Below are 27835 nucleotides of genomic sequence, written 5' to 3' on the forward strand. Positions count from 1 at the left end.
GAAGTGCTTCTGTCTGGTTTACAAGAAATAAGCAAACTTTGGATAAATCTACATAGGAAATTTGTAAATATTTTTGTACAGATTTCGAAATTGTCGTGATATAGACCACACGAACTGCTTAATACTGGTTTAGGTTTTGGTTATTCAAATACATATTGAGTTATGGACTCTTTCTAGTATTTAATTATATGTTTAGGAGTGTGTTTGTGTGTGTTTTTCTTATAGCTAAGCCACAATGGGCTATCTGCTCAGCCCACCGAGGGGAATCGAACCCCTGATTTTAGCGTTGTAAATCGGGAGACATACCGCTGTAATAGCGGGGGGCTTATGTTTAGGAATTACAAATACTTATATATTTCACCTGGTCAAAGGTTTTGATTAGATTGTGGTTTTATCTCAGGCGCGTTTGTTTTTGTTTTCTAAATTTTCAACTGCTGAAGGAAAAAAAAACACATCAATTCCTTTGTTGTGATTGGGAACCACTTAAATGACACTACTGCTGTAGCATGGCCAGGTGGTCAAGACACCCGACTCGTAATCCGAGGGTCACAGGTTCAAATCCCCGTCACACCAAACATGCTCGCCTTTTCAGCAGTGGGAGTGTTATAATTTGACGGTCAGTCCCTCTATTCGTTAGTAAAAGAGTAGCCCAAGAGTTGGCGGTGGGTGGTGATGACTAGCTGCCTTTCCTCTAGTGTTACACTGCTAAATTAGGGACGGCTAGTCCAGATAACCCTCGTATAGCTATACGCGAAATTAAAAAAGAAACAAACAAACAGCCATAGCTTTTTATTTTTGTTTGTTTTTGCTCTGCCCACCACGGGTATCGAAATCTGGTATTTAGTGTGTAAGTCCCCAGACGTACCACTGTGCCACTCGGGGGCAACTGTCGTTGCAAAGAAATTATTTCGAGGTGACGGAGAGGGCTGGTGAGAAAATGACTTTATGATTTGTGTTCTGAATAGACGGAAGAGATTCAGTATTTGACATGTATAATAGTGTTTGTTTTTGAATTTCGCGCAAAGCTACACAAGGGCTATCTGCGCTAGCCGTCCCTAATTTAGCAGCGTAAGATTAGAGGGAAGGTAGGTAGCCATCACCATCCACAATCAACTTTTGGGTACCAACGAATAGTAGGGTTAACCGTTACATCATAACGCCCTCACGGCTGAAAGGGCGAGCCAGTGTGACTGGGATTGGAACCCGCAACCCTCATATTACGAATCGAGCCCCTTAACTACCTGATCATGTATAATAAAGTACTGCGACAAGTTTCTGAAGTTTTGAGGGGGTGGGGATAGGGTAGTGTGGTTATTTCTCTCCCCCAGATACCCATATTAAAGGTAATATAAAATGATTAAACTGGTCAGTGAATAAAAATATGTTTTGTTTGTTCATTCGTGTTTGTTTGTTTGTTTTTTGCTTCTAGTGTCCGTGCTCCATTTATTTCTCTTCATAACAATTCCGCAGTATGTGTTCTTGTGGGTAACTTAAAACTTACCTGTTGTGTGTCCCTGTACCTGAATACCATATTGTAATTTAACACCTCTCGAGTACAAACTGTAGATCGGAGACGAGCAGTGTATAATTCACTGTGATTATTTATTTATATAGCGCATTCTTATATTATGATGACAAGAGTATGAATTACAAGAGTACACAATGGTATAATCGTTAATATGTTTGAAAATAAGTTGTTAAGTTTTAAAAACTTGTCGAGGAACGAAAACATTCAATTACGTAACATCTATTAACATTCTTATACGGTGACACCTAACGTCAGCTTTCGTGAGGTGACATCTAGCGTCAGTTTTTGTGCATTTGTCAGTAGAGTTCACATCTGCAGCTGTTTTATCTCGACGAAAAGCAAGAATTAAAGCAAATGATCCTCACAGTTTCATTTCTGAATAAACATAAAATGTGCACGCGTAAAGAAAGCTGTACTTCTCTTTCTCTCATTGTTACACGTGCATGCACTTGAACAGTAAGAAAAAGTAAGTGACTGTACATTCTAATCTTATTACACATGTTAAAAACCTACCTTAGGATATTTTGTGAAATTTGTAGTTATGTTTTATAATATCACACCCGAGCAGATATTTGAAAAAGGATCAATGAATACATGATATATAATTAGCTATGTTGTTTTTAATTCCAATCTGTAGGGTCCAAGGTTCGCGTATCGTCATAGCAAAATCTAATTTCACACTTTGAGACCAACTATCCAGTTCCCATTCAGCTGATTAAAGTAGTCCAATAATTGTTTGTGGGTGATCATGGGTTGCTGCTTACGCTCTGGTTCTGAGACATTTTTCAGTGCGGACTCCATTTCAGATATCCTGGCTCTGCGCGACCACATGTGTTTTTGAAAATGTGCCTCAAACGCCCTATTAAGCATTGGTTGCTACATATGATTTTTCCACCAAATTCTCTACCCCACCATAAGTGTGACAATTAATGGTCTAGCCTTTATCAGTTTAAAATTATGGATGCTAATACAAGTAGCCCATATGTAACTTTGCACGAAGACCCAAAACAGACTTTACTGATATAAATATAAATTTGTTTGTTTTGATTTTTACGACGTTCCCTTTATATTGTTACAATCACTACAGGCGTTTAATTTGTTAAAAATGATCAAAACAAGGTAAACATGTCGAATTCAAAAGCGGAAGAAAAAACAGTTATTTAATGTGCGTTTATAATACGGATTTCGACATTTTTGGTCACGTTTTTTTGTTTTCTTGTGAAACGTTTCGAGCCAAGAATTAAACTTCAATATTATATCATCAAATCGTATTATATTTTACAACATGGTATGATAATATCAGTACCGCTAAATATTCAGTTGAATGAGATTATAATTACATTACGAATTTTGTTTTTATTCTTTTTTAATAAAGAAACATTGTTGTCATGGTAAAATGTTTTCTGGCGTACTTGTGCTGTTGTTCACCCAGTCTCCCCTCGGCTAAGCTTGTGGACAAGTGATTAGGCCCACCGCTTCTTCCCTGCGAGCTGTCAGTCGCTTATTATCCATACATGAACTAAAGGCATTAGTCATCTAAATTTTCCATTAAAAAGTACCCCTCACCCCCACCATTTTTCCCCTTCGTCTAAAAAAGTCTGTGAGGTTTCGAGAAAACGATAACGCGCGGAGAGTGTTGGTAAGGAGAGTATGAGATTAATGTGAACCCAGGCCTTAGCAGGAAGTAGCTCGGACCAATAAAGGCTGTACAACACGAAACAACCATCAGGCTCGTGCCACGCGTACTGGCATGCACAACGCTGCAGATGTTTCACATCTGTGTAAACGTATGACCTGGGTTGTAAATTGGTCCAAAGCCATCTAAGTATAAATAGCATTATCTTTTCGCAGTTGAGTCGTGGAACAGAGAGATGAGTTTCAGGATGGACAGAAAGAAAAGTATGAATAGATGGATGGGCAGATTGGGGATGCACGTGCTCTCATTTGGTCACGGGCACCTATTCTGTAGGAAGTGACTTCACCAGCCATTAGCCTCCATCAATAGTGATATCACGAATCGTTTTTTATGTGGTGCTGCCTCCGTTGGTCATAGGGCTAGCTATCTATATTGTTGCTATAATTTGTCTCCTAGTTGTTGTTTTTTTCAAACTCACTTCGCACAATGGTTCAGATCGCGTAGATCGACATAAAAGATAAATTTATGGCATGGGTCGTAGAGCTGTTAATAATTTATATTCACCATAGTTTCGAAATGATAAATACATACACACACATACACTCGATAAGGGGAAATATTACGACATAAAGGATATCTTTATTTTCCCCTTGTTAGGGACAGCAATGTCTTGTAATTCCACAGTATGGTAAAAAATGACGCAAGTCAAAACTATTTAAGAAAATGTATATCCTATTTTAACAGTGGTGCTGATTTCAGTACATACTTCTGTGTGACAAGATGCTTTTTGAAGCCATTTTTAACAAGATTTAGATTCGGTATCTGACACACAAATCAACTTATATTTACAAAACTACTTCACGTTAGAAGCGTGAACGTTTTATTGCAGGTCTTAGGAAGAATAGGGACCACGTGCACAAATGGTCGCGACCTCCATATTGTTTGTTTTTAGTGTTTAATGTTATAATCTGGTCAAACAAACTACATGCGTAATCGGAACAAAAATTATAACCCTATAAATGAAACAGCTAACTTGATATATCGATCTAACCAGTAGTATGTAATGCTATAAGACATGAACTTATAATAATTAGAATGTATTGATTCATTAGTTGGGCATTTTTTCTTTGTTGGTTATTTTTGGCAGTAATTCCAAAAGTGTCTAGTGAGATTTAGTTAGCTCAGTAAAATTAGGTTAGTTTAAAGTTCATATATCAAGGTAATAGTACAAATTAATCCTCACAGTTAAAAAACACACAACAAAAACATGTACAACTAAGTATATCAGATATGTTTAACATTGTAGCAAATACTTCTAATAAATCTGATATCAAAGAAATAATGAAATATAACTCTACTTACAAGACACATAAAAACTAATAGTTTGTTTTATGTGTTCTTACTGATTCTTTCGATATACAGAAAAACTCCCTGAAGAAGAGACTGGAAAAGTAGAGAAGTGTTTGATTGTTTACTTTTGAATTTCGCGCAAAACTACACGAATGCTATCTGCGCTAGCTGTCCCTAATTTAGTAATGTAAAACTAGATGGAAGGCAGCTAGTCATCACCACCCACCGCCAACTCTTGGGCTACTGTTTTACCAACGAATAGTGGGATTGACAGTTACATTATAACGCCCCTACGACTGAAAATGCGAGCATGTTTGGTGTGACGTGGATTCGAACTCCCGAACCTCAGATTACGAGTCGAGCGCCCTCTAACCACCTGGACATACCTGGCCGAAAAGTAACGAAATAAAGAAATATGTGTTATGTGTTTTCACCAAGGTACAAACCTGGCATGACCTAGTAGTTACAACGTTTGACCCGCAGGTACGAATCCTATTCTTTGTTGGCAAAGTTTACACCAAGAGTCTTGACGATCAGTAGAGCTGACTGGCTGCTTTTTATTTAGTCCACCACTTGCAGAAGAGGTACGGATGAGGCAGATAGCTCTTCGAGTAGCTTTTCACGAAATTCAAGAAACAGACAAACCTCCGATATCTGCTAGGTGGTTAAGGTTGAAAACTACTTGTTTGTAGAGTTTTGTCGTTTAGCTTTTTTTCATATAACACAGCGTGCGAACAGTAATTACTCCAAACAATTTAATTATGCGAAAAGCTCGTAGTAATTCGCGTTTCACACGAACATGCGATGAAAAATATACTATACAAAATCCCTGTTGTAACAGGTTAATTTCCTTCCGATAATTCTTTAATCAAGCATCTAAGTAAGATAATGCAGGGACTGGGAAAGAGCGTAAGTAACATCCTAAAAGTTACAAACGAAAGACAGATATAATTTCCTGTTTTTTTTTTTGTCATAGCCTTCTTTTTCTCTTATATCGTTTATCAAGAAAATTTTACTGTCCTCACTAGCAATGAGACGAGCTCAGGAAGGAAATAGGCCCATGTCTTGGAAATTAGGGACCGTAATTATATCAGAATTGGTATGGTCGTCGACCTAGGAAATAATCATTTTATCGTTTCCTGTTTAATACGAAAAAAACAACAAAAACAAACAGCACTATGCCTGTAAAAACACCATTTTACACACTAACAGAAACTGATGAAATATTGCAAGCATAAGATGTCGAGCTATAAAGACATTGATTAAAGGTCATCTCGAAATCACAATAGTTAGAAGCTCACCTGAAAAAAAAAAAAAAAACTCCGGAAAAGAAATATATTTAAAGCAAGGGACATTATCTGCTCCTGTGTTCGGGAAAACCTAATATCCCCCCAAAATTAAATTTCAGCAACAAATGGTTGTCAGATCAGAGGTAAATCTGCAGCACAACGTTTCTCTTCTTAACCATTCGAATTTATCACGCGTGCAGGATGATAAGGCCTTTCAAGTTTAAGAAAAAATTAAAACCATATGTAACCGAAGTAATGTTCGCTCTTTACCGTGTCGAGACATCCTTTTAGAAATTTAATACATTCTCAAAGAGAAGAGCGTTCAGATAGAAATTAACCATCTTATAAACGAGCCCTTTGTCACTTCGTAAGAAATCAATCACATAGCTTGTAAAAAATATAAATTACAATAGACACTTTTTCACTTCTTATGTATCGGAACCAAAAGAGGGCTACAGCATGTACGCTCTTTTGAACTTTTTTAACTACTTGCCCACATTGCGAATCTGAAATAATATATCTTTTAGGCTCAGGCATTTAATAAACCAGCATGATTTTTAGGCTAGAAAACAAACTGATGCTTTACAAGAAACGATTTTGTTATTTTTAAACACATTAATGTTGAATAATGTGTTATCTGCATCGTGCACACGATACAAATTAAGTCCTAAATTTTACCTTTGAGCCTCTAACAAGAAACGTGAAAAAATAAAGTGTCTAGTGATTACAAAAATCTCCAGCGTAGAAACGTAAGTTGATTTAGCTATTGGCTTAACTGATCAGTTACAGTTTTACTTGTACTTCCTCAGGGCCCCCGAAAGTGTCCTGTTTCAAGAGTAAGTAAAACCGTAATTAAAAGTAACAAATATTTTTATTTCTTGTTTTTGAAATTCGCATGTCATGCTGTAGTCTGCAGAGCGAATAATTCTTCTCGTGATATATGGCACGCGCACGTTTTACTGTCGTCGAGACAGGACAAATTGCAACGTTAAGCTCCCTTATGTGACACCATTTTAGTGTCTACTGACTGACTGACAAACAATGGATTAATACGTAATGGTCCCAGTAGTTAAAACAAGTGACACCTCTATGCAACCTTCAGATTAACTTCGGATGAATAACGAACATCACATTTAACTGTATGTTATCCAGTGGACTAGCGATAATTTTTACGAACTTATAACGCTTATGTCCCTAACTAATAATTTAATTATTCAAGTTTTCTTTTTATTAAAGTGTTTATTCATTAATTCTGTGACGTGTAAGCCCGACATGGCCAGGTTGGTTAAGGCGTTCGACTCGTAATCTGAGGGTCGTGGGTTCGAATCCCGGTCGTACCAAACATGCTCGCCCTTTCAGCTGTTGGGGCGTTATAATGTGATGGTCAATCCTACTATTCGTTGGTACAATAGTAGCCCAAGAGTTGGCGGTGGGTGATGGTGACTAGCTGCCATCCTTCTAGTCTTACTCTGCTAAATTAGGGACGGCTAGCGCATATAGCCCTGGAGTAGCTTTGCGCGAAATTCGCAACAAACAAACAAACTGTGACGTCTTTTTAATTTGTAAAACAAATGCGAATGTAAAATAGTCGAAATGGGTAGATCACTTTACTTTACTCGATTATTCTGCCAACCATATAAAATATTAAAAAAAACAACCAAACATCATAATGCGCCTGACGCCAGTGACATTAGTACCATTGGCTTTTCAAAAGTAAATACTAGAATATTCTTTGAAAGAAAAGGTTGGATTTATATATGTTTTTAATTATAACCGTAATTAAAGTTTACAAAACATGAAGTTCGTCTATTAAAATAACTAAGTTCATCACACTTCTATCTTTCGGTTCACTTGTTGATCAAACGAAACGACAATTTCAGTGATAAGGACAACTGATGGAACAATACAGTTAACTCGTGGCAAAGTGTAGTATTATATCTTACAATTATATACTGTCTTCCAGTGCATTGGTAATGATGTAGTCTATTAGCCTATTGTTTTAAAATTATGTGCGGTGTGTATTCATATTTCAGGATTATATTGTAGTTGTCACAACCTACACTGGTTTTATTGGAATCATCTTTGCTACTGAGTTTTAGTTCGAAATCACATCACTTTAAGGTGATAATAATGCTGCCTAATACAGGTTAAATGTACAGTGGCTTAGTATGAGGATCCTATTCAGGTATTAATAATGCTGCCTAATAAAGGTTAAATGTACAGTGCCTTAGTATGAGGATCCTATTTAGGTATTAATAATGCTGCCTAATAAAGGTTAAATGTGCTTAGTATGATCCTATTTAGGTATTAATAATGCTGCCTAATAAAGGTTAAATGTGCAGTGGATTCTATTGATCACAGATTAATAAACACAAAAAGCAGTAAAAACCACAGTTTTTCTTTTTCTGGGCCTTTGGCTGGTATTGAACCTCAAAATATAAGAATGCTTCAGATCGTTTTCCTAGTTGAAAGGAAAACTACAACGTAAACACACCGCAAGAGAAAATAGTAAGTATAATAATAGTTTTATAAAACAAAAAGTGTTATGTTCATTTCTGCTTTAGAGTAAGTATAATGATAGCTTTATAAAACAGAAAGTGTTATGTTCATTTCTGCTTAAGAGTAAGTATAATGATGGTTTTATGAAACAGAAAGTTTTATGTTCAGTTCTGCTTAAGAGTAAGTATAATGATGATTTTATGAAACAGAAAGTGTTATGTTTAGTTCTGCTTTAGAGTAAGTATAATGATGATTTTATGAAACAGAAAGTGTTATGTTCAGTTCTGCTTTAGAGTAAGTATAATGATGATTTTATGAAACAGAAAGTGTTATGTTCAGTTCTGCTTTAGAGTAAGTATAATGATGATTTTATGAAATAGAAAGTGTTATGTTCAGTTCTGCTTTAGAGTAAGTATAATGATGATTTTATGAAATAGAAAGTGTTATGTTCAGTTCTGCTTTAGAGTAAGTATAATGATGATTTTATGAAACAGAAAGTGTTATGTTCAGTTCTGCTTAAGAGTAAGTATAATGATAGTTTTATAAAACAGAAAGTGTTATGTTTAGTTCTGCTTTAGAGTAAGTATAATGATAGTTTTATGAAACAGAAAGTGTTATGTTCAGTTCTGCTTTAAAGTAAGTATAATGATAGTTTTATAAAACAGAAAGTGTTATGTTCATTTCTGCTTTAGAGTAAGTATAATGATAGTTTTATGAAACAGAAAGTGTTATGTTCAGTTCTGCTTTAAAGTAAGTATAATGATAGTTTTATGAAACAGAAAGTGTTATGTTCAGTTCTGCTTTAAAGTAAGTATAATGATAGCTTTATAAAACAGAAAGTGTTATGTTCATTTCTGCTTAAGAGTAAGTATAATGATGGTTTTATGAAACAGAAAGTTTTATGTTCAGTTCTGCTTAAGAGTAAGTATAATGATGATTTTATGAAACAGAAAGTGTTATGTTCAGTTCTGCTTTAGAGTAAGTATAATGATGATTTTATGAAATAGAAAGTGTTATGTTCAGTTCTGCTTTAGAGTAAGTATAATGATGATTTTATGAAACAGAAAGTGTTATGTTCAGTTCTGCTTTAGAGTAAGTATAATGAGTTTTATAAAACAGAAAGAGATAAAGTTTTTACATAGGAATCCGTTTTACACACTGGGAAAAACCTACACTTTAAAAAGTATTCTGAACGTTTTTATAAGAATATTGGTGTACTCATCTATGAAACACTAAACAACTTTGACGCGTTTGCATTGTATTCAGTAATTACACATGCTAATAACGTCTTTTGCTAAAGATTGTAGAATTAGTCATATGACACAAATCCAAAAAAATAAGATGGTACATTGTTGGGAGCTGCAATACTACACGTACATAGGACTGTAGTGAATGATGAGGTTTTATAGCACTGGTCTACATTTATAGTCCGGCATAGGCCAAGCAGGCTACAAGTAAACAACATTTCAACTTTCTTCGGTCATCGTCAGGTTCACGAAGAAAGAAAGGGTTACTGACCGGTAGCTGACCACATGTTTGAAAGCGGTTGTGTAGTTGAGTGTAGGAATGTAGAGGACGTGCTTAGATGTTGGAAGAAAACAAATAATTTACAGATATTTTATAAAACTTCAGTTATATTTTTACTTATCAATACGCTGTGTATTTTTCCCTTTATATTATATTTTATGTCATTACCGATAATGTTATTTCGTTCTTCATGTTTAATAACTGGACACAAAGAAAACCAAACATACGAATCTGATATTTACCTCAAGTTTTTCTTTGACTGTTTTTATATTTTACTTTTTAAAAAAAACAAAATAAATATTAAAAGTTACAATGGTGAAAAACCTATAACCATTGGATGCACGTAACCCTACTCATTAATGTTTTATGTTCGTTTGTTTGTTTTGAATTTCGCGCAAAGCTACACGAGGGCTATCTGCGCTAGCCGTCCATAATTTAGCAGGGTAAGACTAGAGGGAAGGCAGCTAGTCTTCACCACTCACCGCCAACACTTGGACTACTCTTTTACCAACGAATAGTGGGATTAACCGTCACGTTATAACGCCCCCACGGCTGAAAGGGCGAGCATATTTGGTGTGACGTGGATTCGAACTCACGACCCTCAGATTACGAGTCGAGTGCCTTAACCACGTAGCCATGCCGAGCTTTAATGTTTTATACACAACCAACCATCCTGGTCAAGACATAAAGTTATATAAAAAGGTTCAACTTATACAGATGTACACAAATCTCATTTTAGCTGCTAAAATTGACCCGTATGGATTTGAGTATGAGTTCTATTGCTCAGATGTCGTGAACAATTGAGACATTAGATTGATTAATTAATTAATTTTGTGAGTTAAAAGTTAACTTTTTTTGCCTTCTGTCTGACAAAGGGATTAATTAATCACTGCGACATATTTCACAGTACAAGTGTTCCCAGATCTGTCACACTTACTTGGACAATGGTGCAACGTAGATAATTTCTAATGAGCTTAACATGCTAACGACTGGTTCCATTTCTGAAATTGTGTAGAAAATATGAAGGGCTACAGAGTAGTTTAGAAAAGGTACTGCCTCCCTCCCCTAGTACAGCGGTAAGTCTATGGATTTATAACGCTAATATCATGGGTTCGATACCCCTCGGTGGGCTTAGCAGATAGCCCGATGTGGGTTTACTACAAAAAACACATTCATAAAGAAGGGTACCTGTTACTATTAAAAAGAACGGTACTCAAATATTCGTTATTGATTGACTACAATATTTTGCCTTTTTGAGTGCCCCTTTCGGGGCTGTAGGCGCCAGGGAAATTTCCGCAGCCTCCTTGACCTTTCGACGAACTTGACCACGATACGTTTTGTAGGGTTAAAAGTCTCCTGATTTTATATTGAGACTTTTTCTTGTTTTTTATAACGTTCTTTGATTGAAGATTAGTCCTTGCAACATTTTTTAACTGAGAGAGAACTGTGTCCAAAAGAACGAGAAAATGTTTCAGTTTTAGTATTTTTCATAAGCAAAACTGAAAATTTCCTTTTATTTCTTGTGTATCCTTCATAATCTTTACTAAAAGTGTGTCGATAGCTTCTACAACATTTCTGTTATTTCTAAAAACTTAATTTCTCTTATAACAATCCTTTTAATCAATTACATTTTCTGATAACTTAGACAAAGAGATAGAGTGAAACGAGATACTATTTGTTCAGAAAAGTAATAATATTTTTATTAGAACAAACTATTGTTTTGTGCCTGCTTGATTTCAAGTGATTTATTAACATCCTAATTATTATGTGAATACGATCTTCGCAAACTGATTGAAAAACGTACCTATAATGCACCTTTACCACCAGTTAGCGCTAAAAACAAATATATTTAACTCAATTGATAGGATAGTTGAGAGATGAAAAAATTGAAATGTAGCTGACAACAGCCATGACTCGCGAAATAGACATCTTAGAAGAAAGCACGAGACTTGATGTAATGATAGCATAGATATACGCGTTTCTGAAGAAAACATATCATTAAATGAAGTACTGACATGTAAAGGGACGGTGTTTTAAACCAATGCTGTAATTATGAAAAGAGTATTTGTGATATACAAAGTTGAATATTTTTGCAGAAAATTTAAGTCTTCCAGAAAATGCCACATTTCAGCTGTTTTAAAAAAATAGAAATGATAATCAATGTTATTGTCCCTTCCTGATGTAAACGTTATACTCCCACTACTGCTTGTGTGGTTCAACAGTTCATCTGAGGTCCCGGCATGACCAGGAGGTTAAGGCGCTCGACTCGTAATCCGAGGGTCGCGAGTTCGAATCCCCGTCCCACCAAATACGCTTGCTCTTTCAGCCGTGAGGCGTTATAATGTTATCATCAATCCTACTGTTTGTTGGTAAAAGAGTAGCCCAAGAGTTGGCGATGGGTGGTGGTGACTAGCTGCCTTTCCTCTAGTTTCACACTGCTGAATTAGAGACGGCTAGCGCAGATAGCCCTCGAGTAGCTTTGCACGAAATTCAAAACAAACCCAACCACATGTTTTACAGCATTGCATGGTATATTCTATAATGTATACATTAAAGAAGTTCTTGGATATGAGTGAATAAAATATTCTCACCTCGTTAATTGAAGCTGATGTCGAAATCTGAAGTGTTTTGTGGGCGCAATTAACAATGTTCTTTTGCTCATTTTAATTTCAGTTTGTAAGTATTTTAAGCCTGTGAATGGCTTATGAGCTTTCAGTTCATTATTTACTCACAGTCATTTCTTTTACCAATGAAACTTTGAGAACAAGACACACTTTCGTCTGAGTTAGTGGAATAATAATAATAAAAAAAATCAATATTTTTAGTTTCGATTCTCGCTTGGATCTCACGCGTTCATGCACGATATAAAAGACTATCATTATCCCTCTAGCAATTTCGATAGGAGAGCTAGAACGTGTTGGTAAATAAATTTACTTCTGAATAAAAAGCCCAGTTGATATTCGATGGTTAAGCCTAATAATAAGAGTTTATCGATTGCGAAGAAAAACGGTTTAAAGTTTAACAGAACCTCTTTATAAATTACGCATCCCAGTATTGTAATTCACAAATAAACATTGATGTTATATTTTCACAATAAGAATCACAGCCACGTCACGTGAAAATAAACAATACTGGCGTATATATTGGTTATAAACACGTGTCTGCAAATTAATTTCAGGTGTTTAATACTGTATGTTTGTTTGTTTTTGAATTTCGCACAAAGCTGCACGAGGGCTATCTGCGCTAGCTGTCCCTAATTTAGCAGTGTAAGACTAGAGGGAAGGCAGCCAGTCATCACCACCCACCGCCAACTCTTGGGTTATTCTTTTACCAATGAATAGTGGGATTGACCATAACATTATAGCGCCCCATCAGCTGAAAGGGCGAGCATGTTTGGTGCGACGGGGATTCGAACCAGGGACCCTCAGTTTATGAGTAGAGTGCCTTAACCACCTGGCCATGTCACAGCCTTTAATATCGTCACTGTATAACAATTATCTACCATGAGGAAATAATGACATCCAAAAAAATTCAAAATAATAAGTTACCACGTACGGTTAGATGCGAACTATTTTATTCAAAATGTGTTGAGTCTATATTTGATATATATGGCTGTGACAGAAGGTGCAATCAAAGAATTTTAGAAAATGAAGGAAGGGAAAAAAATTTAATATCAAAATTTTAATAAATGCAAACTCGTTTCGGGACTGCTTGATCGATGACACAAAAATCATTGAATGTGTACAATCTCTGTCGAATGAATAGCATCCACTTTGAAATCAACTGCACGCGAATTATTCATTTGTTCCCGATGTAACAACACAGTTACGAAAGAGGAAAACATCGAATCCCATATTAGTGCGATAAGACTCGGAAAAAATCAATAACATGCTATTGGTGTTTCATGCTAATATAGAAAATTTCAAATCAATTATGCACTAGTTTAGATAGCACAGCTTTTGGTGGTACATAATCTATAACTAAGGCGCGCGTTTGTTAAAAACAAACAAACAAACAAATTTTCTATTGAAAATGGTGTACAACGGACCGATGAAAGTACAGACATACACGTATATATATTTTATCAAGGGAATGGGGTTTGTTCGTTTTATCCCATTTTCCACTAATGATCTAAATTGTGATCAACAACGATACACCGTATTCGGGTATATAGACGACAGCATTAGCGTAACTTACGAAACGTACGTTAACGACGCTTGAAGTTCAAATGACGAGTAATTCTCTCTCAAAATGTATTGCACAACGTATTTGTTATATACTCTGTATACGTTGTTAATTCCTTATATATAAATGTATGTTTATTTCCACAACTACGCTCGGCTTTTCTTAGAGAAGACACGTATGGTACAGTAATTTCTGGAGCAATGTCCTCATTGTACAATAAATATGAATATTAAATAAAATAACTATCATATATAAATATAGATTTTCATTAGATAGAGTCGGTTTTTTTTTCCGATAAAGATCATTATGTGAATATTAGCCCTTGAAGTTTTGAGTGTTTGAAATCGTTTGTTGTAAATCTTGGGTGTATCGTATGTATACATGAAACTTTTTGAAGCTTCGTGCTTTGCAACTCTTTGGTCTAACTTGTTGGTATCAGTGACTATAATATAACACAATTTTTTTTTAAATCATTTACTTTGAAACGCCTTGATTTAGATTGTTAGTGTCAGTGAATATAAACTTTTGATGTCCGGTACTTTAGAACTCTTTGCTCTAGATTGCTAGTGTCAGCGACTATACACTTTTGATTTTCGGTGCTTTAAATCGCTCATATAAGTGACTACAGAGTTTTAAGGTTATCTGTTATGAAACCCTTTAATATATATTGTTAATATTAGTGACTATAAACTTTTGTAGAACCGTGCTTTGAAGAACTATGATCTATATCGTCTGTATTATAGTGCTATATGTATATTTGGTGTACAGAGGTTTGACATACATATCGTCGACTTTCTGTACATATAGGTCTTTGAAGTACACTGTTATCAAACTCTTAGTTCTATACATTCATCGAAGTTGCAGAATTTTCAGGTTCAATACTTTAAAACCGTTAGACTTAATTGAACGGTATTTAGTGATACATGAACTCTTGGAGTCACTGGTGTCTATTATTTAATATATCCCAAATCAATACTTTGTGCTTATGGACTTTTGAAGCTTCCTTTTTGTGAAATTCGTAGTGTTAGAGACTGGATAATTAGTGTTTCTGAAATATTATACTCAGATATTTCGAAACGTTTAAATTTAAAAAATTTGTAGTGAATACTTTGAAATTCATGAGGGATGGTTAATAAGTTTTTTTGACGAATGCGTTTGGTTAAAATCTTTCGATACAGTTCACTACGAATGATTTACAATTGTCTTGGTTTGGTTTGAATTCCGCGCAAAGCTGCAAGAGGACTATCTGCGCTAGGCGTCCCTAATTTGTCAGTGTAAGACTAGAGGGAAAGCAGCTTGAAATCACCACCCACCGTCAAATCTTGGGCTACTCTTTCCAACGAATAGTGGGATTGGCCGCACATTGTAAAACCCCCACGGCTCGCCTCCAGGGCGAGTATGTTTGGTGTGACGGGACAATTGTCTTGAGAGTTAACTTACACTAGTTTTTGAAAACTTACGCAATTTGTTAAAAAAGTCGTAAAGTCTTTATGACATATGAGGTTCATTACGCGTAATAATTCCTTTACAAAATACCATTAACTTATCTTAAAATTTCGCTCGTGAACAAATTCTGAAATTTAGTCTCAACGTAAAATAAACTGTCAAAGATTTGAAAGATAATGAATTTTTAAGCATCAAACCTGCATAACTGCTATTTTCATAATTGGAATTGTACTACTTTTTCCCGTGACTTAATAACCAATTTTATTTCACGTGTATGGAAGCGCATCGCGACAATATGATAAAAACTGACAAACAGCGATGATAGACCTAACGAAGTGGTTTATTTTGAAGAAAATGTACTAAAATGTTACGTCCAAAACAAATAACGTATAATGCTTATAATCGTTGTTTGTTAATTTAGGACTAATATGTTAAGTGAATTTCTTTATGCCATGTTTAGCTAAGAGAGTACCCCTTAGTTAACACGTGTTTTTTTATATCATACCATTAACATTTTGTTAAAGTCTTTTTTTTTCTGTATTCAAAATTAACCTTAAAACGTTTTTTTTTTGTGTGTGTAATTTTCGGTAATTTACTAGTTCCATGCCAATAGAAACTTTTGTCCATCATAAGCTACCTCCAATCGTAAACCACCCATTCTAAGGCCGTTCACTGACCATTCACGAGAGTAGGATGACCACGCACCTCAGAGCTGCCCAACCGACGTTCGTCCACTTAACCTATTGGGCACAATGTTATTGATTAACCACCCGGCACAGTATACGTGGCATGATTGGCTACAAAAAAATCACAGGGAACACTCCCTCCTCGAAATAAAAAGAACAAAAGTCTTCTTGAAGGACAGTATATTAAATATCAATAGTAGAAAACAACAACCTCGGAAACTCAATTATTCGTCTTGTTTTGCGGTGCCTTTAAATGGTGGTGGCTAGTTATTACTAGCAAAATCTATCATATTCGGCTACAAGAAAAACAATTATTTTGTTCACCTGAGAAACAGAGGAATAATAAATCATAGTTTCTCTGAATGGACAGATCGGTGTATCTGTACATTCAATTTATATGTTGAAAGTGTGAAGAAAAATCACTCGTTCTTAAAAAAAAAGGAAAAGATGAAAGAAAGACACGGAACGTGTTAATATTTCTTACATGCTATGACGCTTTCCCGCTTATATATGATTACGTTGATTGGAACGTGGTTTACCCTTGGTAACTAAAACTAAGTCGGATTTCACACTTTTCTCAGTGTGACGTCCCCGAGAGATGCGCCAGATGTTTTATACAGCTAATAATATATTTAATTCCAGTCTCTTATTTTTTTCATGCAAGCAAACCTTTTATTTATTAATGGAACTAATACACTTACGATCATTATTGATGTATTGCAAAGACTGATTCATGATTTTGTAAAATGATTTCCGCCACACTGATTAATTTTTGCACGTTTTACTTGCTGTATCCCATATTGTAAATAACTGCAGTCATGTTTACTTACTAAATCATATGTTGTAAATAACTGCAGTCATATTTACTTGCTAAATCACATGTTGTAAATAACTGCAGTCATGTTTACTTGCTGTATCACATGTTGCAAATAACTACAGTCATGTTTACTTGCTGTATCACATGTTGCAAATAACTACAGTCATGAAAGACTAAATGAAATCAATAGCTTTGTTTATAAGATATTTACTTTACTTCAACATAAATTATTGAAACTATTTTTAGTAACTAACGACAATTTTTACGAGACATTTGGTGCGTAAATGCTTCAGAAAAAAGGTATTCGGAAAATCGGCGAGATCTAGCAATGATGGTTTTAAACTAAACGAATGATTCTCAACTATGCTTACGTGGTGTCTCTGTTTGCACATGAGTATGGGATTCAAGAAAAATTTAAGATCAATATTAAAATTATGCTTAAGGCAGCTCTGAGCACGTGTCGTATCAAGCATATTATTTCACTCATAAACTTGTTTCGTGGTTTCAACAACGAGAATTTCATTGGGTTCAGCAGGAGACAGTTGGCATACAAGCCACAGGGTTTGTCTAACACAATAGCTTTTTCCACTAATACGAACCTTGTTGGTTTCTCTCTGATTTCCTCTCACTTCCCAGAGTCATACGTCCTAATTATCAATCGGTCAGTAATGTTCGAGCTGTCAAAAGTGACAAATTACGGTGGCACCTCGTGCAATCGCCGCCCTTGCAGTCGCTGAAGCACGCGTTGATAGCATATGGGTCTGCAGGACAAAGTTTGTTTGATGGAGGAATCAATATTTGGACTCATTTATTTGAGTAAAGAAGGCATCTTCATAGCTAGCCTGCTTTTCCTAATAAAAAGGGACAGCTAGAAAAAAATTAGTTACATGGTCGAACCATTTGTTTTCAATGTGCTTTTTGTTTAATGACACGATTTCCTCTGTGTTATTTTATTAATACTCAGAGTGAAAGTTAATGATATGGAATATATCAATTAATTATTTGTTCGAACAGTTTACATAACGTAACAATCTTGTAGTTAAAACAAAGAACCTTTAGTACGTAAACGTAGTATGTAAAGTTCAACCCAATCCCTCATTCGAAGAGGCTATCAAGATTAACAAATGAAGAAACCAATGTTGGGGAAGAGATCAGTCATTCAATCTCACTATTTAATTTATAGAAACAAGACTTGGGAAAGAACCAATGGGCAAAAACAAACAGCAACGAAAAACGTTATTTCTTGTAATTCGTGTATTTACTTTAAAATCACCAAACTTTCTTTACTTTGTACGTATTAGTTCAAAATTATATAATTATTAACCTAGTTCTACTTACAGTGAATTAATAAGTTACATTTTACTCAGTTCATTTATATAGGCATTTATATGTAAATATCATAGCGTTAACGAACGTCTTATGACATTACACTTATACTGGGAAAATAATGGAACCGATTATTGCGCAACTCATGTGTGAAAGAAAAATAATAAAGTTATTACACCCAGAACGGAACTTAAAGAGTAAACGTAGAACGGTACCGTACACTTTAACGAATAACACACCAAACAGATAGGTAATGATTTAATAACATACGTTACCCAAGGTCCCGTATAATGTAATAAAATAAAAGATTAGTGACACGTAAGTTACAAAATGTCATGATATTGTGTATTTTCATGTAACAAGAAAGAAATTAATTAATAATAAAGATGTAAGAGACTATATTAAAGCGGGTAACTTATATGTGGTATGAAAAACACGCGATAGCGACGAACCTACCTCAGACAAACAATTAACACCTTATAAAATTTCAATCGGAACAAAGAAAACCAACAAGAGCTGATTAATAACAGATAATTTAAATAACTTGATATACATATAAAATATATATATATATATATATATCCTGGATTTCTGCGCGTGCTAGAATGCCGGATCTGTAGAATATGTGCCATTTTGTTTCTTAGCTTGTTTTTATAAATTATGTTATTCTACTTAGTATATAATTTATATTGTTGTTAATCTTACTACTGCTGAAACGTTGTTGTAAGTGGTCGACAAAACTTAGTCAACTTAGTTTCTTGTATACACAATTTTATAAGAAACGATCTATAATTTTTTTTTTTCACGTCAATTCTCTTGCGTCTTAACCCATTTTTCTTGAACGGTTGTAACCTTATCTGCAACGCATTCAAGAAACGTTGTTGTCGTTTATGAAGGCTTAAAAGTGACTTGAAGAACTATCTACATCAAGCAATACGGCGATCGAAACCTTCTGACGTCACAGCCAACAAGAAAACGGCTGCAGGCGGTGAAGCCAACTCTCCTGTGGTTTTAAGTGGAACTTATCTTCCATACCCAGGCCCCATAATTAGTATGCACCAAGTCTCCCGACAGTGACACAAGAGAGCGCTGAGGCTTCTGTCCATAGAAGCGTTACAACAATTTTTTTTTTTTGTATTTATTTTATTATTTTAGTAAAGGAGAACTTGGTACCGTGTGCAGTTACCCCCTTGTTTTGTGAAATTCATAGAAAAGAAATGAACTCCAATTCCTGGGTTACAGTTAATTACGATTTCTGAGTCCAGAGAACTTCCGAAAATAAAAATGCCAACATGGAAAGTCTCTTTTAGAGCCAATAAAATGTAAATACGAGTATAGAAATATAAAGGCCGTTTTGATGAAACATTTTGTTTTGACCGACAGTTCTTTAAACACAGGCTATACGTCAATGTTAGTAAACAGTTGATGATTCAGACATTTTGTCAACTGCGCTCCTTGGTGTTCAGCGGTAAACTAATAGAGTTGTAACACAGGGCTTTATCCCTGTGGTAGGCACAGCGACGATAGTCTATAATGTAGCTTTCCTCGTAAAAATAAACATACAAACATGTCCTAAAGTTTATTTGTTTTTCGTTTGTTTGCAGCAATACGAGGAAACAGCACAAACACAGAACTTCTTCAGAGAATATTTGAAAACGCAGAAGATGCGTAAAAGCATTCTGACGTTGAATGGCATTTAATAAAAATATATGCACAGGAAACCCAAATCCTTGTCGACAGGCTCTACGTTTTCTCATGTGAATATCATGAGTTTTAAATATCCATGCGATGGTTATCTTTCACGTGTGCAGTGGAGTAGCCACGTAATATATGCGGATCTTCGAGAACTATAAGAATAAGTAAGTTACACCTCAGTAACCAGCGCGAATTTTACCAATAATTTTATAAAGATTAAAATTATTTTTCACCCCTTTGGGGTAAGAAAATCCTTAAGCCTAAATTGAAAAGTAGTAAATAATATTCAAATAAAATAGTAGATAACTAATGTTTATTTGTTTTGTCGGTAACGGGATACTACACTATTCCTTGAAATTGGTTTTTATTAATATTAATTATAAAGCTTAAGATAATTTTAATTCTTTTTATTGTTAACCTTTAAACTTATGGAGGTTATTTGCATTGTTAGGCTAGTGTAGGAATTTAAGATGTACCTAAGTATCTTAAGCTGATTGAGCTGTGTTTGTTAGGCTTAAGGTTGAAAATGTTGTTAACAACGAGACGTCTAATTGGTAGATCGATAATGATAGGTTTTTTCTTTCTCTTGTGTATATTTATTTATTACTTTATATACCGTCATAATCAACTCCATTAAGTTATAAGTTATAGCTTTTACTTTGGATCTATAAAATGAACTTACCTTTAATCGGGAATTATACAGTTAATTACTGATAGTAAAACCCGGGGACTCGCGGTACTTAAGAATACAACGCTCAGTGTTTAGTATCCCAGACGTAGTCGGTATCCCAGGTGGAAGATGGTAGTTACACTAGTCAAAATGAATTATTAGTTACCATCAAAATCCCATATATTCACACCTCTCCAACAACAAAATAACTCATATTCATTACAAAAAAAAAAAAAAAAGGAACTGACAACTTAACTTTATACGCAAGAGTTTTGCACCAGCCGGAAAACATATTAAAAAAGAAAGAAGGTTCACTTTCTCAATAATAGTTGTATAGAGTTAGTGTTGTATGGAAATAGCAGGAAGAGATATACTATATATGAAACATCATTAACCTGGATATTAGTTATTAAACGCTACGATTTAAAAGCAGTGACGTTTGTCACTTTGTACCGTGAGCCCCTTGTGACTAGTGGTTAGCGTATCGCAAGGTTCAACATTAGAGGTGCGATGCCGCTGAACACTTTGCACACTCGTCTATGAGCGCGTTAACAGTTGACAGCCAATTCCGTTATTTGATTCGGGAGTCCGAAAAAAAAATACATTTGTGATGAAGGGTACTACTGACCGACAGCGCTACTTCTTGTCAGTAGCTCGAAATGTGGACGGTGGACAAGGTACTTGAACCCTGAGGCCATTTGTTTTGGGCGATTAGGTCGTATGCGCAAAAGGTGCCGTCGTTTAGGTTAAAATCCAAGTAATATTTTATTTTGTTTTTATACAATCACTACATGACAGGAATAAAATAAAGTTAACAAATTGGTACATGAATTTACCCTAACGTGCGTTGTTACTTAATAGTTTGTCAAGTTCGAGCACAGTGGTTAACATTCATAAGTATTTACTCTATTAGTTGTGACACGTCTTGAGTTTATACTACTGTTCGATTACAGAGTCTGCGCACGAAATACTTTTAATTCCGAAAGATAAAAGTCACAAACTTTTACTAAGCTCACACGTTGTTACTTGAAGCGTAAAAGTACTTGAAGTAAAACTTCAACTGGATTAAATATAACTTCAAAGCAACGTGACAAAGTCTTTAAGAGCGAAGTTTTGTTTCAGAGAAAGTGTTGGAGAAATGGACTGAGAAACTTAAACGGATTAGAATACCGTTATCAGCACGAAGATTTGTCACAAACGTGTATCAAAGAAGGATTATGAATTATAGAAGTAAGTTCCTTTTTTGAAGAAATGTAGTATAAACTTATAGGTTGAAATTTCTAACATTTATAAATTAGCTCTTGGAGAAGAGACATAAAAATTAATTTAATCTTCTTCCCTGTAAGTAGAAGTTATGAAGAAGTTACTACACTATGAAGACACTATCAACGTAATTTAAACTTGCATCTGAATGTATAAGTTACAACATTTTAAATGACATAATAAGCTATTTAAACCTCTCTTCTGAATGCGTAAGTTATGAAGAAGGATATACTCTTTAAATGTGTGTTTTTCTTATAGCAAAGCCACATTGGGCTATTTGCTGAGTCCACCGAGGGGAATCAAACCCTTGATTTTAACGTTGTAAAAGTGTACCAGAGGGGGACCACTTTAAATGACAAAATAAGCTAGCTTAACCTTAAAGTTCACCTCTGTGCGTACAATAAATTACGTTTTGCACTTTAAAGAACATAGTTAATTAGCTTAAACGTTGCCTCTGCAGATACAAATAATGAAGAAGTTATTGCACTTTAAAGAACATATTAAACTAGCTTAAACGATGCCTCTGCACGTACAAATAATGAAGTTATTGCACTTTAAAGAACATAGTAAACTAGCTTAAACGTCGTCTAATTACTATTTGGGATATTCCTAAACTTATATGTCTTAAAATCTGATAGTTACTGCATACCGTATTAAAAAAGCTTCTGTGATTTACAGTAATATTTTATTCAGTAAAAGTCCTTGTGAAAATTGTTGTCTTGTACGGTACTTTGAAAATAATGTAGATTATTTTTTATAAAGTGTAAAATGCTACACAAATTTTTGTTTCTAATCTGATAACGAATATATAACCAATGCATTTTGTGCTGCATGAAAGAGAGAACCTAGTATATCTTTTTGTATTAACAGCGAATGAATTATAATATTTTAAGTATAGAAGATACTATACTTATAGTATTCATGATCTGAAGCGACATCAGAATTTATAGAGGTGAGATACCTTATTATATTTACTGATATATAACATGATTATATTATGTGTTTTCTTATAGCAAAGCCACAGCAGCCCACCGAAGGTAATCGAACCCCTAATTTTAGGATTGTAAATTCTTAGACTTACCGCTGCACAAGCGGGGTACATGAGTATAGTTGCCAGACAACTCAACAAAAGTACATTTGAGACACTCATAGTTCTGGTAACAGGCGTATGAGGGCTATAAGTTTGTTTGTTTGTTTTGTGAATTTCGCACAAAGCTACTCGAGAGCTATCTGCGCTAGCCGTCCCTAATTTAGTAGTGTAAGACTAGAGGGAAGGCAGCTAGTCATCACCACCCATCGCCAACTCTTGGGCTACTCTTTTGCCAACGAATAGTTGGATTGATCGTAACATTATAACGCCCTCACGACTGGGAGGGCGAGCATATCTGGCGCGACGGGGATGCGAACCCGCGATCCTCAGATTAAAAGTCGCACGCCTTAACACGCTTGGCCATGCCGGGCCGAGGGCTATAGGTTTTGTTTTTTTGTTTTTAATTAGGCACAAAGCTACACAATGGGCTATCTGTGCTCTGCCTGCCCACCACGGGTATCGAAACCCGGTTTTTAGCGTTATAAGTCCGCAGACATACCGCTGAGCCACTGGGGGGCTAAGGGCTATAAGAAAAGAAAAATAATTGAAAATTTATATTTATTTCTCAGACGAGATACAAATATTTCTAAGATAAGATCATAATAAGTGCTATTAATAAAGCAAATTAATAAGATATTGAACTAATAGTATCTCTGCGGTTCTAAGTTTAGATTTTGCGCACCCAGAAAAATATTTGAAGACTGCGTAATTGATTATCATTCAAGATAAACATTGAAACTCTTCTACAAAAATCACTTTGTGATAATGATGCGAATGTTTACAGCCCTTTATCACTAGCTGCCCACCAGTGGCACAGCCATATGTATGCGGACTCAGACAGCTAGAAACCGGGTTTCGATACCCGTGGTGGGCAAAGCACAGATAGCTCATTGTTTAGCTTTGTGCTTAATTCTTAACAAATTCTTACTAGTTAAAATGCAATATACAGAAACCTGTGACTTAAACAGTGATGACTTGTTTTGATATGTTTTGGCTGTCATTGTTCATACATGCTATATCTGACATTTACTTAATTAGTTACCTAGAACGCTTTTCATTCCACTTATCTATTAAAACAGAACTACAAGAAAAGGGCCAATATTATGGATATTCTTGGACAGGTTAATTCTAGTTATGTATGGTATATCATGTGATAAACTGCGAATAAACACCGTCACAATAAAAAGAAAAACTTATTTATTTTAAATAGTTAACCCGGAATGTCCAGGAGACAAGGGCGCTCTACTCGTAATCTGAGGGCCGCGAGTTCGAATCCCCGTCACATCAAACATGCTCGCCCTTTCACCCGTGGATCCGTAATAATGTGACGCACAATACCGCTATCCATTGGTAAAAGAGTAGGCCAAGAGTTGGCGGTGGGTGGTGGTGACCGGTTGCTTTCTCTCTATACTTACACTGCTAGCATAGGTATGGTTTGCGAAGATAATTCTTTGTATGAAATTCAAAGAAACGAACGTCTTTTAAATGGTTATTTAATAGAGCGTGAGGTAGTGAATAACTCGTAAGAAGCAATGCCATTTAGTTAGAGGTTAAAATGTTCAAAGGATTATCAAGTCATAATTCTCTATTGATAAAACAGAATACTTGTTTGAAAATGTTCAACTACTTCTGTTGTTTTTAAATTAAACGTTTAAAGGCAAAAATCGAAGTATAGCATTATTAATTATTCACATAAAATTAAAGTACAAACTGTAATAAGTTATCGTTGATTTAAAGACCGATAAAGCCAGATTATGTTGTATTAATCGTGGGTTGCAGGTTCACGAGTGAACCGTCTTTAATTCACTGCCCTAACCGATGTATAATTACAGTAATGCTGTCGAATTGTCTAAATGTAACATCTATCAATTTACAGCATCATTACGGTATTAAAACAGTAAAATTATCTCGAAACGCAGTAGCTGCTTATCATTAAGGACTATTATTTTACAATGACTACGATTTCGGTGTATCTATTAACATTGCTACCAGTGTTTTTAGCTTTAAAATATAGTAATTATTAAGCAATGGACTTCAGTTTGAAGACATGGTAAACTAATTTAAGCTTGTCTTCTGCACGTAAATCTATGGAAGAGTTACCACACATAAAGACACGATAAACTAGTTTAAGCTTGTCTTCTGCACGTATATCTATGAAAGAGTTTATTACACTTGAAGATACGATAAACTAATTTTAGCTTGTCTTCTGCACGTAAAAATTATGAGGTACTACAATTGGAAGACAGTCAAGAAACTAGCTAAGTTTAACTTCTATACGTATAATTTATTAAAAATATACTAAACTCGGAAGACACGATAGACAGATTGAAGCTTGGTTTCCGCACGTGCAAGTTGCAAACACGACTACATTTTAAACGATATGATAAACTGGTTTGTGCTTCACTTCTATACGTATAAGTTTTGTAGAAGTTACAAAATATTAATAAAGACTCAAAAACTTGTTACTTATGAACACATTGATTTTATTTATAAATTAACTTTTATACGAAAGGCACAATAAAATAATACAAATTGTGCAGTTTTTTTTGTAAGAAATAAACCATTAATTTCCAAGAACTATACGTCATTTAAGGTATTTTTTAAATTCATTATTTTTATTTTCTCACGTGTTACAGGCGGTGGAACAATATTAACAAAAGATGAAAGTCCAGCTAAACTGAAAAAAATATTGTGATGTTCTCCAGAAGGAAGTTTTAAGACTGCCGTAATGGAAAACTTCAACTGGAACGTGTCTTTCAGTCGCGTGGATCACCAATGTAGCATCCACTTCGAAGACCGACCAATCAGAGTCTTCAGTAAGAATTAGATTATCTGAAATCTCAACAGTTATTAACCGCTTTTCTAAAAACGTGTTTATTCGTCGTTTCGGTTAATTCTTTAGCTGAAAACTAGAAAAAGAAACATTGCATCACACAAGATTCAAATAGTATGTTGCGAAACAAAAAATGGTAAGAAACAAGATATATCTAGATGTAATGGTCGACTTTAAAATGAATGCAAAATCGTGATATTCGACTACCACTCTTTACTATAATAAGGGAAGACGAAATACATGAAAGCACATAAATTATATTCAAAGAAGATTCATATTAAAATATTTAGAGAACAGCGCTTGGTTTTAATAGAAGAAACAAAGGATTATGGTGATAAGTTTCGTCAGGAAACAAACAATTAAACACAGAATAATAATTGGTATTAAAAAGACATTTGCAACGATACAAACAAAGCAAAAGTTTGAATACTAACAGGGAAACATTTGGTATAATAAGAAGAAATAAATAACTAATACTTGTAAAACAGAAACAGCAGTAGTAAAAGAAATAACAACAACATTGTTAACAACAACAACAAACAAACAACACCGGTTGGAGAAACATGTGGTTATTTATTATCAGCTTAAAAAGAGCCAGCTTCTAGCATCTTAGCTCCGTTTCTCTGGTGTGCTTTGTTAAACACTGAAAATTTAACGCAAAACTAACATTATTTTCAAGATGAAAGTAATCTTATACATTCCTGTAATGACTAGTATATTAGCCTAGTTTAAAGAGATCTTCACTATGTGGTATAAACCTTACGATCATTAATAATCCAAAGATTTACACATCAGTTTCTCTGATTAACCCAGCACTTTTTATGTCCACCCCACCCCACAATACAATCCATCCGTACAGTTTAATAGCAACTTTATATGCTCATAATTATATAGAGTGAACAATGCATGTTTTTCCACCCTTCACATTAACAGCTATTAGAAGGTTAGTTATTACAAGGTATGTTCTAATCGACAGGTATTGCATTTTGTTTGAAATATTAAATGTGTAATATTAGTACCATTTTCCGCTCTTCACATTAACAGCTATTAGAAGGTTAGTTATTATAAGGTATGTTCTAATCGACAGGTATTGCATTTTGTTTGAAATATTAAATGTGTAATATTAGTACCATTTTCCGCTCTTCACATTAACAGCTATTAGAATGTTATTTATTACAAGGTATGTTCCAATCGACAGGTATTGTAGTATTGTTTGAAATATTAAATGTGTAATATTAGTACCATTTTCCACCCTTCACATTAACAGCTATTAGAAGGTTAGTTACCACAAGGTATCTTCTAATCGACAGGTACTGTAGTATTGTTTGAGATATTAAATGTGTAATATTAGTAAAATTTTCTGGAGGCTCGTGTGCAGTTGAACAGGTATGTAAAAACAAGAAAAAGGTATCAGACTGGTTAACAATAATTAGATTTTAAGTTACTGATTTTTAAACAGGATTTCGTAGATTGCCTTAACATACAGTTCTACAACAGTTGGGACACCTCAGTCAAGAGTGGTCCATAAAGCGGGAAAACTCGTTAATTTTTTTAAATTATTATTTAAACGTTACAGTAAAAATTGGTGAAGAGTGGATATACCTACTTAAGAAACTCGTCAAGTCTCACCTACAGATCTCACCACTTGGGGTGCAAATCTCCCTCAATTTATGTTCGACCATCCTAAACGTTATTTGTCTCATACTTTATAAAACCTTGTGGTCAGTAGGGCCTTCCAGTGAATGAGCGGTACGTTTTTCGGATTTACAATTACAAAACCGGAGGCTCGATTCCTTTCAGTGGACACAGCAGATAATTCAATGTGTCTTTGCTAAAGAAAATACATTATCCTAATAACTCCGTTATTTTCTAACGATCCTTTCTGAATGAAAATAAAAGTAATTTCTGTTCGTTTAGTTTGAATAAAACCATATAGGGTTATTTAATATGTTCACTGCCGGAAATTGAACTCTGAATTTTATAACTGGAAGACTC

The 27835-nt window shown here is 34.8% G+C and overlaps 1 long non-coding RNA gene across 2 annotated transcripts in view; it reads left to right on the forward strand.

Annotated features, from left to right (window-relative positions):
* The window catches only part of LOC143228566 (uncharacterized), a 106208-nt gene that overhangs the window by 69827 nt on the left and 8546 nt on the right, over nt 1-27835 (forward strand). For both annotated transcript variants that reach the window (XR_013015352.1, XR_013015351.1), the window contains exon 2: nt 25644-25823. This is a non-coding gene — a long non-coding RNA (uncharacterized LOC143228566). The remainder of the gene's footprint in view (nt 1-25643; nt 25824-27835) is intronic.

Source organism: Tachypleus tridentatus, chromosome 1 (assembly GCF_004210375.1).
Source record: "Tachypleus tridentatus isolate NWPU-2018 chromosome 1, ASM421037v1, whole genome shotgun sequence".
Lineage (NCBI taxonomy): Eukaryota > Metazoa > Arthropoda > Merostomata > Xiphosura > Limulidae > Tachypleus > Tachypleus tridentatus.